The sequence below is a fragment of the Eriocheir sinensis genome, chromosome 47, assembly GCF_024679095.1.
Source record: "Eriocheir sinensis breed Jianghai 21 chromosome 47, ASM2467909v1, whole genome shotgun sequence".
NCBI lineage: Eukaryota > Metazoa > Arthropoda > Malacostraca > Decapoda > Varunidae > Eriocheir > Eriocheir sinensis.
Window position 1 is genome coordinate 1,582,098 of NC_066555.1, and position 13,359 is coordinate 1,595,456.

At 44.5% G+C, this 13,359-nt stretch overlaps 1 long non-coding RNA gene across 1 annotated transcript in view; it reads left to right on the forward strand.

The window, feature by feature from the left end:
* Window positions 1-8,629, forward strand: part of LOC126981258 (uncharacterized) — a 64,195-nt gene extending 55,566 nt beyond the window's left edge. The window contains exon 3 of the long non-coding RNA XR_007733863.1: window positions 8,462-8,629. This is a non-coding gene — a long non-coding RNA (uncharacterized LOC126981258). The remainder of the gene's footprint in view (window positions 1-8,461) is intronic.
* Window positions 8,630-13,359: the final 4,730 nt, after the last annotated feature.

Consider the following 13,359-nt stretch of genomic DNA (forward strand, 5'->3'; position numbering starts at 1 on the left):
TCCCTCCCTCACTCCCTTCACGTGTCTCCCTACTCCCTTCACTGCCTATTTTTTTCATGTCTCCCTCTCTCACTCACTCTCTCCTTCCCTCCCATTCTATACTCTCCCTTTTTTTTACTCCATAACTATTCATAATGTTATCTCAATCTCTCCCTTACTTTCACTTTTACTCTCCCTCATTTTCTCTACCTCTTTCTTACTTTGTTTCTTTTCTCTCCCTATCTTTCTCCCTGTATTTCCAGCTCCCTTTTCCATAATGTAGTTCACTTTCTTTCACTCTCACTCTCTTCCTTCACTTCTCCCTTTTCATCTCCCTTCCTCACTCCCTTTCGTTGCTCCCTATTATTCTTCTCAAATAACCTTCTCCCTCTCTCGCTCTTTCACTTTCTCCCTCACTCTCACTCTCCCTGTCTCTCCCTCTCCCCTCCCTCCATTCCCCGACATCTCCCTCTTCTACTAGTGGTGGTGGTGTTGGTGGTGGAGTTGTATAGGGGAGGTGAGAACAGTGGAGGTTGGTGGAAGGGGAGGAGGAGGGGAGTGGAAGTGGTGGTAGTGGTGGTGGTGGTGGAGTGGGAGATAGGGAGGATAGGGGGAAGGGGGGAGATCAGGTGGTCAGAGCAAGGTGGTGGTGGTGGTGGTGATGATGGTAGTGGTGATGGGGGGGGGGTATGGGAGGAGGTGATGGAGTGGAGGAGACTAGTATTAATGGATGGTAATATGTGGATGATGGTGGTAGTGGTGGTGGTGGTGGTGGTGGTGATGGTGGTGGCGATGATAGTGTGATTGTGGTAGGTAATGGTACGTGGCGGTGGTGGTGGTGGTGGTGGTGGTGGTGGTGGTAGTGGTGGTGGTGGTGGTGGTGGTGGTGGTGGTGGTGGTAGTGGTGGTGGTGGTTGACGTGATTGTGTTAAGTAATCATGTAACAGTTTCTTCTTCTTCTTTTTCTTCTTCTTTTTCTTTTTTTTCTTCTTTATTTTTATTTTTATTTTTCTTCTTCGTCTTCTTTTTTCTCCTTTTTCTTCTTTTTCTTCTTCTTCTTCTTCTTCTTTTTCTTCTTCTTCTCCTTCTTCTTCTTCTTCTTCTATTTGTTCTTGTTCTTCTTTCTCTATATCCAGTAACATCAGCAAGAACAGTAGTAGTAGTGGTAGTAGTAGTAGTAGTAGTAGTGGTAGTAGTAGTAGTAGTAGTAGTAGTCGTGGTGATGGTAGTGGTGGTGATGGTGTTCTTATTGTGTTGGTAATAAATGTGGTAGTGGTGGTGGTGATGATGGTGGTGGTGGTGGTGATGATGATGGTGGTGGTGGTGATGATGGTGGTGGTGATGTAATTAGTATTGATGGTGGTGCATAAATCGTTAAGTCCTTGGTCTCTCTCTCTCTCTCTCTCTCTCTCTCTCTCTCTCTCTCTCTCTCTCTCTCTCTGTCCATATAAGTGAAAATAATGATAAAGAAGTAAAATAAAGGAATTTGATAGTGTATGTGTGTGTGTGTGTGTGTGTGTGTGTGTGTGTGTGTGTGTGTGTGTGTGTGTGTGTGTGTGTGTGTGTGTGTGCGTAAGGGGGTGGGAGCGAGGGAGGGGGTGTAGTCATTGTCCTTGAGTCTCTCCCCTCCCCCTCCCCTCCCCAGCACCCCCCTCCCCCCTCCCTTCCCTTCCCCTCCTCTCCCCTCCTCCCTCCTCCTCCTCTCTCCCTTCTCTCTCTCTCTCTCTCTCTCTCTCTCTCTCTCTCTCTCTCTCTCTCTCTCTCTCTCTCTCTCTCTCTCTCTCTCTCTCTCTCTCTCTCTCTCTCTCTCTGCATCGTGTGTGTGTGTGTGTGTGTGTGTGTGTGTGTGTGTGTGTGTGTGTCATGTGCTTCGGCCCAAATTTCGCCCTCCTCCTCCTCCTCCTCCTCTTCCTCCATATTATAGGACCCGTTTTCTTCCTCCACCTCCATCTATCTTTCCTCCCCTTCTCCCTCCCCTTCACCCTCTCCCCTTCCCTTCCATACCTCCCTCTTCCCTTATCCCCTTCCTCCCCTTCCCTCCTTCGTTCTCTCCCTTCTTCTTTCCTTTCCTTCTCTTCTCTTCCCCGTTCTTCTCCTTCCCTCCACTTCCCTTCACTGTTTTCTCCCTTCTTCCTTCTTTCCCTCCCCTTCCTCTCCCTTCCCATTCCCTTCCACCTTCCCCCTCTCTCCTCTTCCCTCTCTCTCCCTTCTCCTTCCCTTCACTCTCCCTTTCCTTCCCATCCCTTCATTAGCAATTTCCTCTCTTTCTCTCCTTTTCCATATCCACCCCCTTTTTTTTTTCCTTTGTTTCCTCTGTTCTTCCTTCCTTCCTTCCTTCCTTCCTTCCTTCCTATATATTTTCCAACTATCTTCAACTCTCCCCTCTTCATTCCCCTTCCCTATCTCCTCCTCCTCCTCCTCCTCCTCCTCCTCTCCCTCCCTCTGGCGCCAAACTGCTCGTCACGTGATCAAAAAGAGAGAAAAAAAGAAGATTGGGGACTCTTTCTTCTTCCTCTTCTTGCGCCCGTAACCTTAGAGAGAGAGAGAGAGAGAGAGAGAGAGAGAGAGAGAGAGAGAGAGAGAGAGAGAGAGAGAGGAAAAAATTGACAGAAATTCAAACAAAACATTAAAAACAAGACACATAAATAAACACACACACACACACACACACACACACACACACACACACACACACACACACACACACACACACACACAAACCCGTTGCAGTATCACAATATATTAACTTTTTTGTAGATCAAGGGTGTAGGTCTGTAAGGTAGATGGGTAGATAGATAGATAGATAGATAGATAGATAGATAGATAGATAGATAAGGATATAAATATAGAAGCCTTAATGATATGCCTCCCGCCTCCATTTTTTTCCTCATTGTAACGGTGTGAGAGAGAGAGAGAGAGAGAGAGAGAGAGAGAGAGAGAGAGAGAGAGAGAGAGAGAGAGAGAGAGATCACATTATGCACCTATTTTACGATCGTTACTCCAATCTTTCTTCCTCCTCCTCCTCCTCCTTCATCTCCTCCTCCTCCTCCTCCTCCTCCTCTTGGCAACTAATAAGTGTACCAGAAAATGTTAACAAGTTCAGACACGACTCAACATGTTTAAGTTTTTTGTTTGTTTCTTCATATATTCAATTGAGAGTTTTCTGTATCGATGTCTTTTGTAATGTGAACTTAGGAAGAGGAAGAGGAGGAAGAGGAGGAGGAGGAAGAGGAGGGGGGGGGGTAGTTCTGCCACATAAGTCTACGGAGGGAACAAGCCACATAACATCTACTTTACCTGTATGTGTGTGTGTGTGTGTGTGTGTGTGTGTGTGTGCGTTTTGAGAAAGTGGAGGAGGAAGACGAAGAGAACGAGGAGCAGAAGAAGAAGAGAAAGAAGGAAGAGGATAAAAAAATATATATAAAGAGAGAAGAAGAAAAGAGGAAAAGAGAGAAGAGGAGAAAAAGAAGATGGTAAAAGAAGACAGAAGAAAGAACAATAAACAAGAACAAAAGAAGAGAAAGGGAAACCAGAAGAAACTACATCTGGAAACATGGAAGGGTAGGCAACTGTCTTTAGGTAACAGCGATGATGCCTGGTTTAGTGATGTTTCTTGAGTTGCCGCCAGCAGAACAGATCAAGTCGTCTGCTATCCGTGGCCAGCAGGGACCGACATTCAGTGCACTCCTGCTGGAACGAGGTGGAGGCCATTCCTGCTTTTTAACGAGAGGGAGGAGGAGCAGGAGGAAAAAGAGGAGGAGGAGGAGGAGGAAGAGGGGAAGGACGAGCACCAGGAGGAGGAGGAGGAGGAACGCAAGAGGTAAAAGAAGAAAGAGGAGAAGTAAAAGAAGGAAGAGAAGGATGAGGAAGAGGAGATAAAAGAGGAAGATCAGGAGGAGGAGGAGCAATTGAAGAGGAAAACGATGAAGAAAGAGAAGAAAAAGAAGGAAGAGGAGGAGAAGCAGAAGGAAGAGGAGGGGGTAGCAGGAGGAGCAGGACGAAGAGATTAAAGAAGCGGATAAGGAGAAGGAGGAGCAACTGAAGAGGAATGTGAAGAAAAGAGAGAAGGAAAAGGAGGAAGAGAAGAAGGAAAAGGAGAACAAGGAGGAGGAGGAGGAGGAGGAGGAGGAGGGAATAGCAACAAGTTGTAAGTAGTCTCCACCTAATCTTCCACCACTGTCCTCCATATTTTCCTCCTCCTCCTCCTCCTCCTCCTCCTCCTCCGGCCTTCAAGAATAGATTAGACAAGTATTTTGAATCCAACCAGCAACTAAGATATTACTCGTTGTCGTAATAACGTTAAGTTCTTTCGAATACTGGTGTCCTTGTCCGCTTTTATCGCCCGGTTAGTGGTAGCAGTAATGGTAGTTCTTTCCTCTTTCCTACATAATTTCCATGCAGTTTTTCCATGCTGCATGGTTCTTTTTCCTTTCCTGCCAGCTTTGGCTGGAGGGATGGGGGGGGTGGGGAGGAGCCTTCGCCTTTGCTGTCCTTCATCTTCCACCTTTGATTAAATAGTTAGTGTAGCTTGTCACAAACAGCCTCGTAAGGACCAGCAGGTCTGCTGTTGTTTGTTCTTCCTTTGTGTTCCTTTGTGATCCTCCTCCTCCTCCTCCTCCTCCCAATTTTGAAAAAGCTGTGGCAAAGTCGGTTAAGAAGGAGGAGGCGGAGACGGTTGAAGAGGAGGAGGAGGAGGAAGAGGAGGAGGAGGAGGACAGTGGATGACTAAAGGAAGGGAATTCCCCTAGCACAGTGTTGCCAACATGACGCCGCCTCGCACCGTTACCAAGGCTGCAAAAACTGGTGTGTGTGTGTGTGTGTGTGTGTGTGTGTGTGTGTGTGTGTGTGTGTGTGTGTGTGTGTGTGTGTGTTTGGTGTAAAAAGTTATATTATTGTATATTCTAACCACTACTACTACTACTACTACTACTACTACTATTACTACTACTACTACTGCTACTACTACTACCACTACTAATTCTAAAGCAATCTTACGAGTCATTCCTAAGAGTCACCTCACTAATGACAGCAATATTTCATCAAGAACTATAAAAGGCAGTAATAGTAGAAGTAGTAGTAGTAGTAGTAGTAGTAGTAGTAGTAGTAACAATATCCTCGCAACAATCAGCTATTTATGTTCTCAGGTGTGTGTGTGTGTGTGTGTGTGTGTGTGTGTGTGTGTGTGTTTATCTGACAATTACCTTCTCGCTGCTGCCTTGCTAAGATTGCCTGCGCCCCTTTTTAGATATGCCCTGCTACTATTATTATCCCCGTGTTGCATTACCCGGTGGTGCTGGGGGGGAGGGGGGGGAGGGGGGTGTAGAGAGCAGAACCTTAAAATAACTATACACAAACAAAAATAATCAGACAATATAAAAAAAAAACCGTATACCGCAAGACATATACTTTTTGAGTGCAGTGTGTGTGTGTGTGTGTGTGTGTGTGTGTGTGTGTGTGTGTGTGTGTGTGTGCAAATACTGTCTATCGCAAGTATTTTTATTTTTATTTTCTCGTTCACTCTTCATTTTCCTTTCTCTCTCTCTCTCTCTCTCTCTCTCTCTCTCTCTCTCTCTCTCTCTCTCTCTCTCTCTCTCTCTCTCTCTCTCTCTCTCTCTCTCTCTCTCTCTCTCTCTCTCTCTCTCTCTCTCTCTCTCTCTCTCTCTCTCTCTCTCCCCCTTTTATTCTCCATCTTCCCTATCTTCTTTACTCTCTCTTCTTCCTTCCTTCCATCTCCTTCTTAACCTTTTATCTACCACTTCTTTAACCTGCTCTCCCTTTCCACTAATTCCTTACATACCTTCTTCCCTTTCGCTTCTTCTCTCATCCTTACCTATTCTCTTCCTTCCCTTGATCAGTCTTCCAAAATGAGAGAGGAGGAGGAGGAGGAAGAGCAGGAGGAGAAGGAGGAGGAGGAGGTAGAAGACTTATTTCCAGGTTAGGTTGTGGAGGCGCGCACGAGACGAAGACGAATCGATTACACAACACGGATTTAAGATATCTTTATTCTCTCTCTCTCTCTCTCTCTCTCTCTCTCTCTCTCTCTCTCTCTCTCTCTCTCTCTCTCTCTCTCTCTCTCTCTCTCTCTCTCTCTCTCTCTCTCTCTCTCTCTCCACTTGTCTTTTTTTTTCCGCGAAGAGGGAATCCCAATTGTTATATCCGGGTTGTGTGTGTGTGTGTGTGTGTGTGTGTGTGTGTGTGTGTGTGTGTGTGTCGTGTACGTGTGTATGTACGTTAGGACAAAGGACAAACGCACATAAATCATCTTCTTAAAGCGCGCTCACACACACACACACACACACACACACACACACACACACACACACACACACACACACACTTCAACCCCTTCCCATCCCTCTCTTCCTTTTCCTTCCCTTCCCTTTCATTCCTTTTCCTTCTGTATCCTTTCCTTCCCTTCTCCCCTTCCCTCATGCCTTCTTCCTCTCTTTCCCCTTTCCCTATCTCATCCCTTCGCTTCCATTCCATTCCCTTCTCTTCCCTTTCCTTCCCTTCCCTTCACTTAATTTCCCTTCCCTTCTCTTCCCTCCCTCCTCCTCCTCTTTCCTTCCTTCCTCCTTCCCTTCCCTCCTTCCTCCCTTCCTTCCCTTCCATTTCATTCCCTCCCGTTCCATCCCCTTCCCTTCCCTTCTCTTCTCCTCCCTTCCCTCTCTATCCCCTCCCCTTTCCTTCCCTTCCCTCCCCTTTCCTTCCGTCCCTTCCCCTTCCCTTTCCTTCCCTTCCATTCCCTTCCCTTTTTTTTCCTCCCCTTCCCTTCCTTTCCCATCCTCCTCCCTCCCCTCCTCCTCCTCCCTCCCTTCCTCCTCTTCCCCTTCCCTCCTCCCCCCCCCTCCCCTTCCATTCCCTTCCCTTCGTCCTTCCTTTGATCATGTTTTTCATTGTCTGTCATTTCTGCGCTATCATTCTCTCTCTCTCTCTCTCTCTCTCTCTCTCTCTCTCTCTCTCTCTCTCTCTCTCTCTCTCTCTCTCTCTCTCTCTCTCTCTCTCTCTCTCTCTCTCTCTCTCTCTCTCTCTCTCTCTCTCTCTCTCTCTCTCTCTCTCTCTCTCTCTATCTATCTATCTATCTATCTATCTTTCTATCTGTTTATCTATCTCCTCCTCCTCCTCCTCCTCCTCCTCCTCCTCCTCCTCCTCCTCCTCCTCCTCCTCCTCCTTCTACTCTTCCCATAATTTTTGGGACACTTAATAAAACAAATCAGAAAAAGAAATAAAATAATAAAGAAAGAAGAAAGAAAGAAAGAAAGAAAAAAAGACACTAATACAGGTGATTTATTCCTAATGAGGCAGGTGAGAGAGAGAGAGAGAGAGAGAGAGAGAGAGAGAGAGAGAGAGAGAGAGAGAATGACATTGGGAGGACAGAAAGAAAGGAAGAAAAGGAGGAGATAGCGGAGATTAAAAGAAAAGGAAGGAAGAATAAGGGAAGGGAAGAAATGGAGAAAAGAGAGCGAGAAGAGGAAATGGAGATAGAGAGGGAGAGGAAGGAAAGGAGAAAGGGGGAGGGAAGAAAGAAAAGGGAGAAGACGAGAAAAAAGAAGGAAGGAAGAAAGTGAGAGGAGAGAAAATTGAAGGAGAAGGGAGGGAATAGATGGTGAAGAGAGGGAAGGGAGAGAGGGAGAGAAGGAAGGAAGGGAGAGAGGGAGAGAAGGAGGGAAGGGAGGAGGAAAGTTTGTGATGAAGGCTGTCCTCATCACTTACAGAGAGAGAGAGAGAGAGAGAGAGCATGACCTTCAAGTAACGGGTCTCTCTCTCTCTCTCTCTCTCTCTATTTCTCCCTCTTGTTTCTTATGCCATCCCTTTTTTTTCTTATCTCCTCCTCCTACTCCTCCTCCTCCTCCTCCTCCTCCTCCTCCTCCTCCTCCTCCTCCTCCTACTCCTCCTCCTCCTCCTCCTCCTCCTCCTCCTCCTCCTCCTCCCACAGTCCTCTCACCCATCCTCTCTCTCCCTCTTCTCTCCCAGTCCTCCCTACCTTGATTAGCATGACTTGTATTTCCTCCTCCTCCTCCTCCTCCTCCTCCTCCTCCTCCTCCTCCTCCTCCTCTTTTTCCTCCTCCTCCTCCTCGTCCTATTCCATTCCCTCTCTATCTCACTTCTCAAAACCTCTTAATTTATTTACTCTCTCTCTCTCTCTCTCTCTCTCTCTCTCTCTCTCTCTCTCTCTCTCTCTCTCTCTCTCTCTCTCTCTCTCTCTCTCTCTCTCTCTCTCTCTCTCTCTCACACACACACACACACACACACACACACACACACACACACACACACACAGAATATTAAATCAAGATGGATGTATTTTTATAAGAGTCTTGGTTTGACCTTATTTTATTATTATTATTATTATTATTATTATTATTATTATTATTATTATTATTATTATTATTATTATTATTATTATTATTATTATTATTATTATTATTATTATTATTATTATTATTATTATTATTATTATCATTTCCTCTTCTCTCCACAGGTTCTGCCGAAGTGACGCCCCCCCCAACCAACCACCACCACCACCACCACCACTGTCGCTACCACCACGACCACCATCATTACCACCAGAAGGAGTATAACCTCTCCTCCTCCTCCTCCTCCTCCTCCTCCTCTTCTTCCACCTTCTCCTCCTCTTCCTCCTCCTCCTCCTCCTTACCCTCTTCCACTTTCTTCTCCCATATTGGTTTCTGAGTAATGAATGTAAATAGTTTAAGTGGAGAGATGTTGAAGATTATGATGATGAAGATAGTGGTAATAATAATGAACATAATAGTAATAATGATAATAGTAATGATGATAATGAAGGTAATTTGTCCACTTTGATATTCCACTTTCCTTCCACCAGTCAAACAAATCTTCTTCTTCCAGTCCAAGGTGCCAGTCACTCCACCACCACCACGACCTCAACTTCATCACCTCCACTCCACCACCAGTCAAGTCATCACCACTGCCCTCCTCCACCCAGCGTCCTTCCACTACTCCACTCCCCCCCCTGGTCAGACCTCATGTTGGTAACTCCACCACCGTTGGCTTGTGGTTCAGAATTGGTCAACGGTTGTGGAGTACCTTCGTGAAGCTTACCACTAGCGACGAGGACACTCCACTTTGCCACTCCACTTCAATCCACTCCACTCCACTTCGTCTTCTCCACTTCGTATCGGCGCCACTACTTCAGGGTTCTTCAATTCTACCTCTACGGTTTCCACTAGCGACATGATCTCCACTTCACTGCACTTCACTCCGGTTCGTCTCGTCGTCGCTACTCCTGAGCTCTATAACTCCATATATCAGGCCTCCACTAGGGACGAGAACTCTCCTCCACTTCACTCCACCTTCACTACAATTTTGTCTTTGCGCCACCATTCCACATCTCCACATCTGCGACCTACACTAACCAACGATAAGAACTCCACTTTACTCCACTTCACGTTCTCCTCCACCTCCACATCGCCACTTCCACCACCGCTTACTCCACATCAACACCACCACTACGCCATCCCCTGCACCTAATACCTCCGCGGCCCCCACAAGCGACTGGGACAATATTATGATTCACGAGTTGGGAAAACCTGCTATATGAGGATAGACTTAAACATTCAAATCTGCATTCTCTAAAAAGGCGAAAGGTACGATAAGAATTGGTCGAAGCTTGTACGTAAATGGGTGAAGGGCTTTAATAAGGGTGATGTTAAGTATGTTTTGGTGGTAAGAGAGCCGGGTATGATACGTACAAATGAGTTTAAGGTGGATAAATTCAGATTTAACAAGGACGTTAGCGAGAACTGGTTTATCAATAGAGTGGTGGATGAATAGAGCAGGCTTGGAAGTCATGTTGTGGGTGCCAATACGAAAGATGCATTCAAGAAGAGGTTGAATAAATTCATGGATAGCGAGGTTAGGCGGGGTTACATTTACAGGAGCTGCCTTGTATAGACCTACCGGCCTCTTGCACAGACTCCTTATAATCTCATATTCTCAAGCTCCTATGTTCAATCGTCTATATCTTTTTCTTTCATCCCTCTGGATTTTCAAAAGGCATTTGATAAGGTCCCCCACCAACGATTGCTCAGCAAACTACTGGCGCACGGTATCTCGGGTAACATTCACAATTGGCTTGCGGACTGGCTCTCTGAGCGGAAACAGAGAGTAGTTCTAAACGGTGTTACATCTAACTGGCTCGATGTCAAAAGCGGCGTACCTCAAGGATCAGTGCTTGGCCCCATGCTCTTCTTAATTTATGTTAATGATATCGATGATGGGCTCACTTGCAAAGTATCAAAATTTGCTGATGACACAAAAATTGCTAGTAAAGTAACTGCGATACTCGACGAAAAAGCTTTACAATCAGATATAGATCGACTTGCACGTTGGGCCAATCAATGGCAAATGAAATTTAACGTTGACAAATGTAAAGTGTTGCACATCGGAAAAAATAACAATCACGTTCGGTACGTAATGAATGGCCAACAACTTTCTGCAGTAAGTAAAGAAAAGGATCTTGGAATCACTATATCAAGCGATTTAAAGCCCGGTCAGCATTGTTCAGAGGTAGTTAAAACTGCAAATAAATTGGTTGGCTTCATCGGACGAGTCTTTAATAATAAATCGGAAAAAAGTATTAAAACTGTATAATTCGTTGGTTCGACCCCGTCTAGAGTACTGTGTACAGTTTTGGTCTCCCTACTACAGAAAAGACATAGAAAAGTTGGAACGGGTCCAACGAAGAGTAACAAAGATGATTCCTAGGTTGAGAAATTTGTCATATGAACAAAGGCTTAAGAAGTAAATTTATTCAGCCTATCAAAACGAAGAATGCGAGGCGATCTAATAGAAGTGTTTAAAATGTTCAAAGGATTCAGTGATATTAATGCGGAAGATTACTTTACAATTGATCGATCAAATAGAACAAGAAGAAATCACAATTTGAAGATAAGTGGTAAAAGATTCTCATCGCACGAAGCTAAACACTTCTTCTTCAATCGAGTTGTTAATGTTTGGAACTCTCTACCTTGTGATGTCGTTGATAGTACAACAGTTACGGCCTTCAAGAATAGATTAGACAAGTGTTTTGAATCCAACCAGCAACTAAGATATTACTCATTGTCGTAATAACGTTAAGTTCTTTCGAATACTGGTGTCCTTGTCCGCTTTTATCGCCCGGTTAGTGGTAGCAGTAATGGTAGTTCTTTCCTCTTTCCTACATAAATTCCATGCAGTTTTTCCATGCTGCATGGTTCTTTTTCCTTTCCTGCCAGCTTTGGCTGGAGGGATGGGGGGGTGGGGAGGAGCCTTCGCCTTTGCTGTCCTTCATCTTCCACCTTTGATTAGATAGTTAGTGTAGCTTGTCACAAACAACCTCGTAAGGACCAGCAGGTCTGCTGTTGTTTGTTCTTCCTTTGTGTTCCTTTGTGTTCTCCCTTCTCCCTTCCTTCACATATGAGAATAAATGATAATATGTGTGTAGGTCCCGTAGACTTCCACCTTCCAACCCACTACGCTCCCAAGCACTCCAAACGCTGCAGTATTACCAAACACGTGCTGGTGAGGCTCAGCTGATGGAAATTCTGACCCTATGGTGTTTGAGAGGAAGCTGAGTACAGTACAGCTCCTCCCCGTTGTTCTGGTGTGTGTGTGTGTGTGTGTGTGTGTGTGTGTGTGTGTGTGTGTGTGTGTGTGTGTGTGTTCTCAATTACTTCAAGGCTTACACACTCACATTAGACAAGGCTTTCCTAGTGGTTGTGTTGGTAGTATTTCCATGGGTAGTTTTCTGAGCCTAGTGATAGTTTGACAAGGCTTTCCTAGAGGTTGAGTGTTAGTATTTCCATGGGTAGTTTTCTGAGCCTAGTGATAGTTTGACAAGGCTTTCCTAGATGTTGTGTGTTAGTATTTCCATGGGTAGTTTTCTGAGCCTAGTGATAGTTTGACAAGGCTTTCCTAGAGGTTGTGTGTTAGTATTTCCTAGGGTAGTTTTCTGAGCCTAGTGATAGTTTGACAAGGCTTTCCTAGAGGTTGTGTGTTAGTATTTACTAGGGTAGTTTTCTGAGCCTAGTGATAGTTTGACAAGGCTTTCCTAGAGGTTGTGCGTTAGTATTTCCATGGGTAGTTTTCTGAGCCTAGTGATAGTTTGACAAGGCTTTCCTAGAGGTTGTGTGTTAGTATTTCCATGGGTAGTTTTCTGAGCCTAGTGATAGTTTGACAAGGCTTCTGCTGCACAATGAACATCAAAACACACTCATGAAAACCCACCCGACTAATCTCCCTTGTGCCCTTGAAGAATAAATTGTGGAGTCGAAAGCGCCTGAGAACACGAACTTTAAGACACGGAAAAACATTATCACGTGAAGGCAACCTGACTGTCTTGTGTTCCTGACCGGTTGGACTGACGACTCGTTGGACCGCCTAAAAATGGCTCACTGACACGACCGCAACAATTAACAGGCAGCAGCTAGATTCATCACTTTGTATTTTCTTTCTATATCTTTCTTTTGCTTCTTCACTCTCACTTTGTTTGTATATTGATTGTATTTTACTTGTTTATTGTTTTGACATTTTATTTCATCACTTATTTTCTGAGTTGTGTGATTGAGAGGGTGAGAGTGAAATGGGAAGAGGAGAAGAGGAAGAAGAAGAAGAAGAAAAAGAAGTAAAGTGAATAGAGAACAGAAGAGAAGAATAGAGAAAAAGAGAAGAGAAGAAAAAAGGAGAGAAAAGGAGAGAAAGGAAAAGAAAAGAAAAAAAGGGCGAAATAGGAAGAGAAGATGAAGAAGAAGAAGAAAAAAAGAAGAAAAGTGAATAGAGAATAAAAGAGAAGAATAGAGAAAAAAGAGAAGAGAAGAGAAGAGAAGAAAAAGGAAAAGAAGAGAAAAGACAAAAAGAGAAAAAAGAACAAGAAGAAGAAGAACAAGAAAAGGAAAAAAAAAGGAAAACAAATGAAAATGAACAAGCAAAAAAAGAAAACAGGAAGAACAAGCACAGAAAAGAAGGGAGGAAGCTTGGAGAAATCTTACTATATTTTGTGAGGAATAAGTAATAACTGATAAAGGGAGGGAGAAGTAAGGATTAGGAGGATTAAAAGAACTTAGAAGAGGAGTTACATACATAGATAAGGAAGAGATGCGGAAAAATAGGAGGAGGAGGAGGAAGAGCAGGAGATAGAGGAGGAGGTACAGGAACAAGGAAGAGATGAAAGATTAACAGACGAAAGAAGAGGATTAAGAGAAAATAGAGGAGGAAGAGAAGGAGGAGGAGGAGGAAGAGCCACATGAACAAGGAGATAAAAAAAGACCAGTTAAGGAGGAGGTGCAAAGATTAGAACTTGAAAGAGGAAAAAATAAAAAAAGGATGAGAGGAAGGAAACATATGAATAAAGAAGACGAG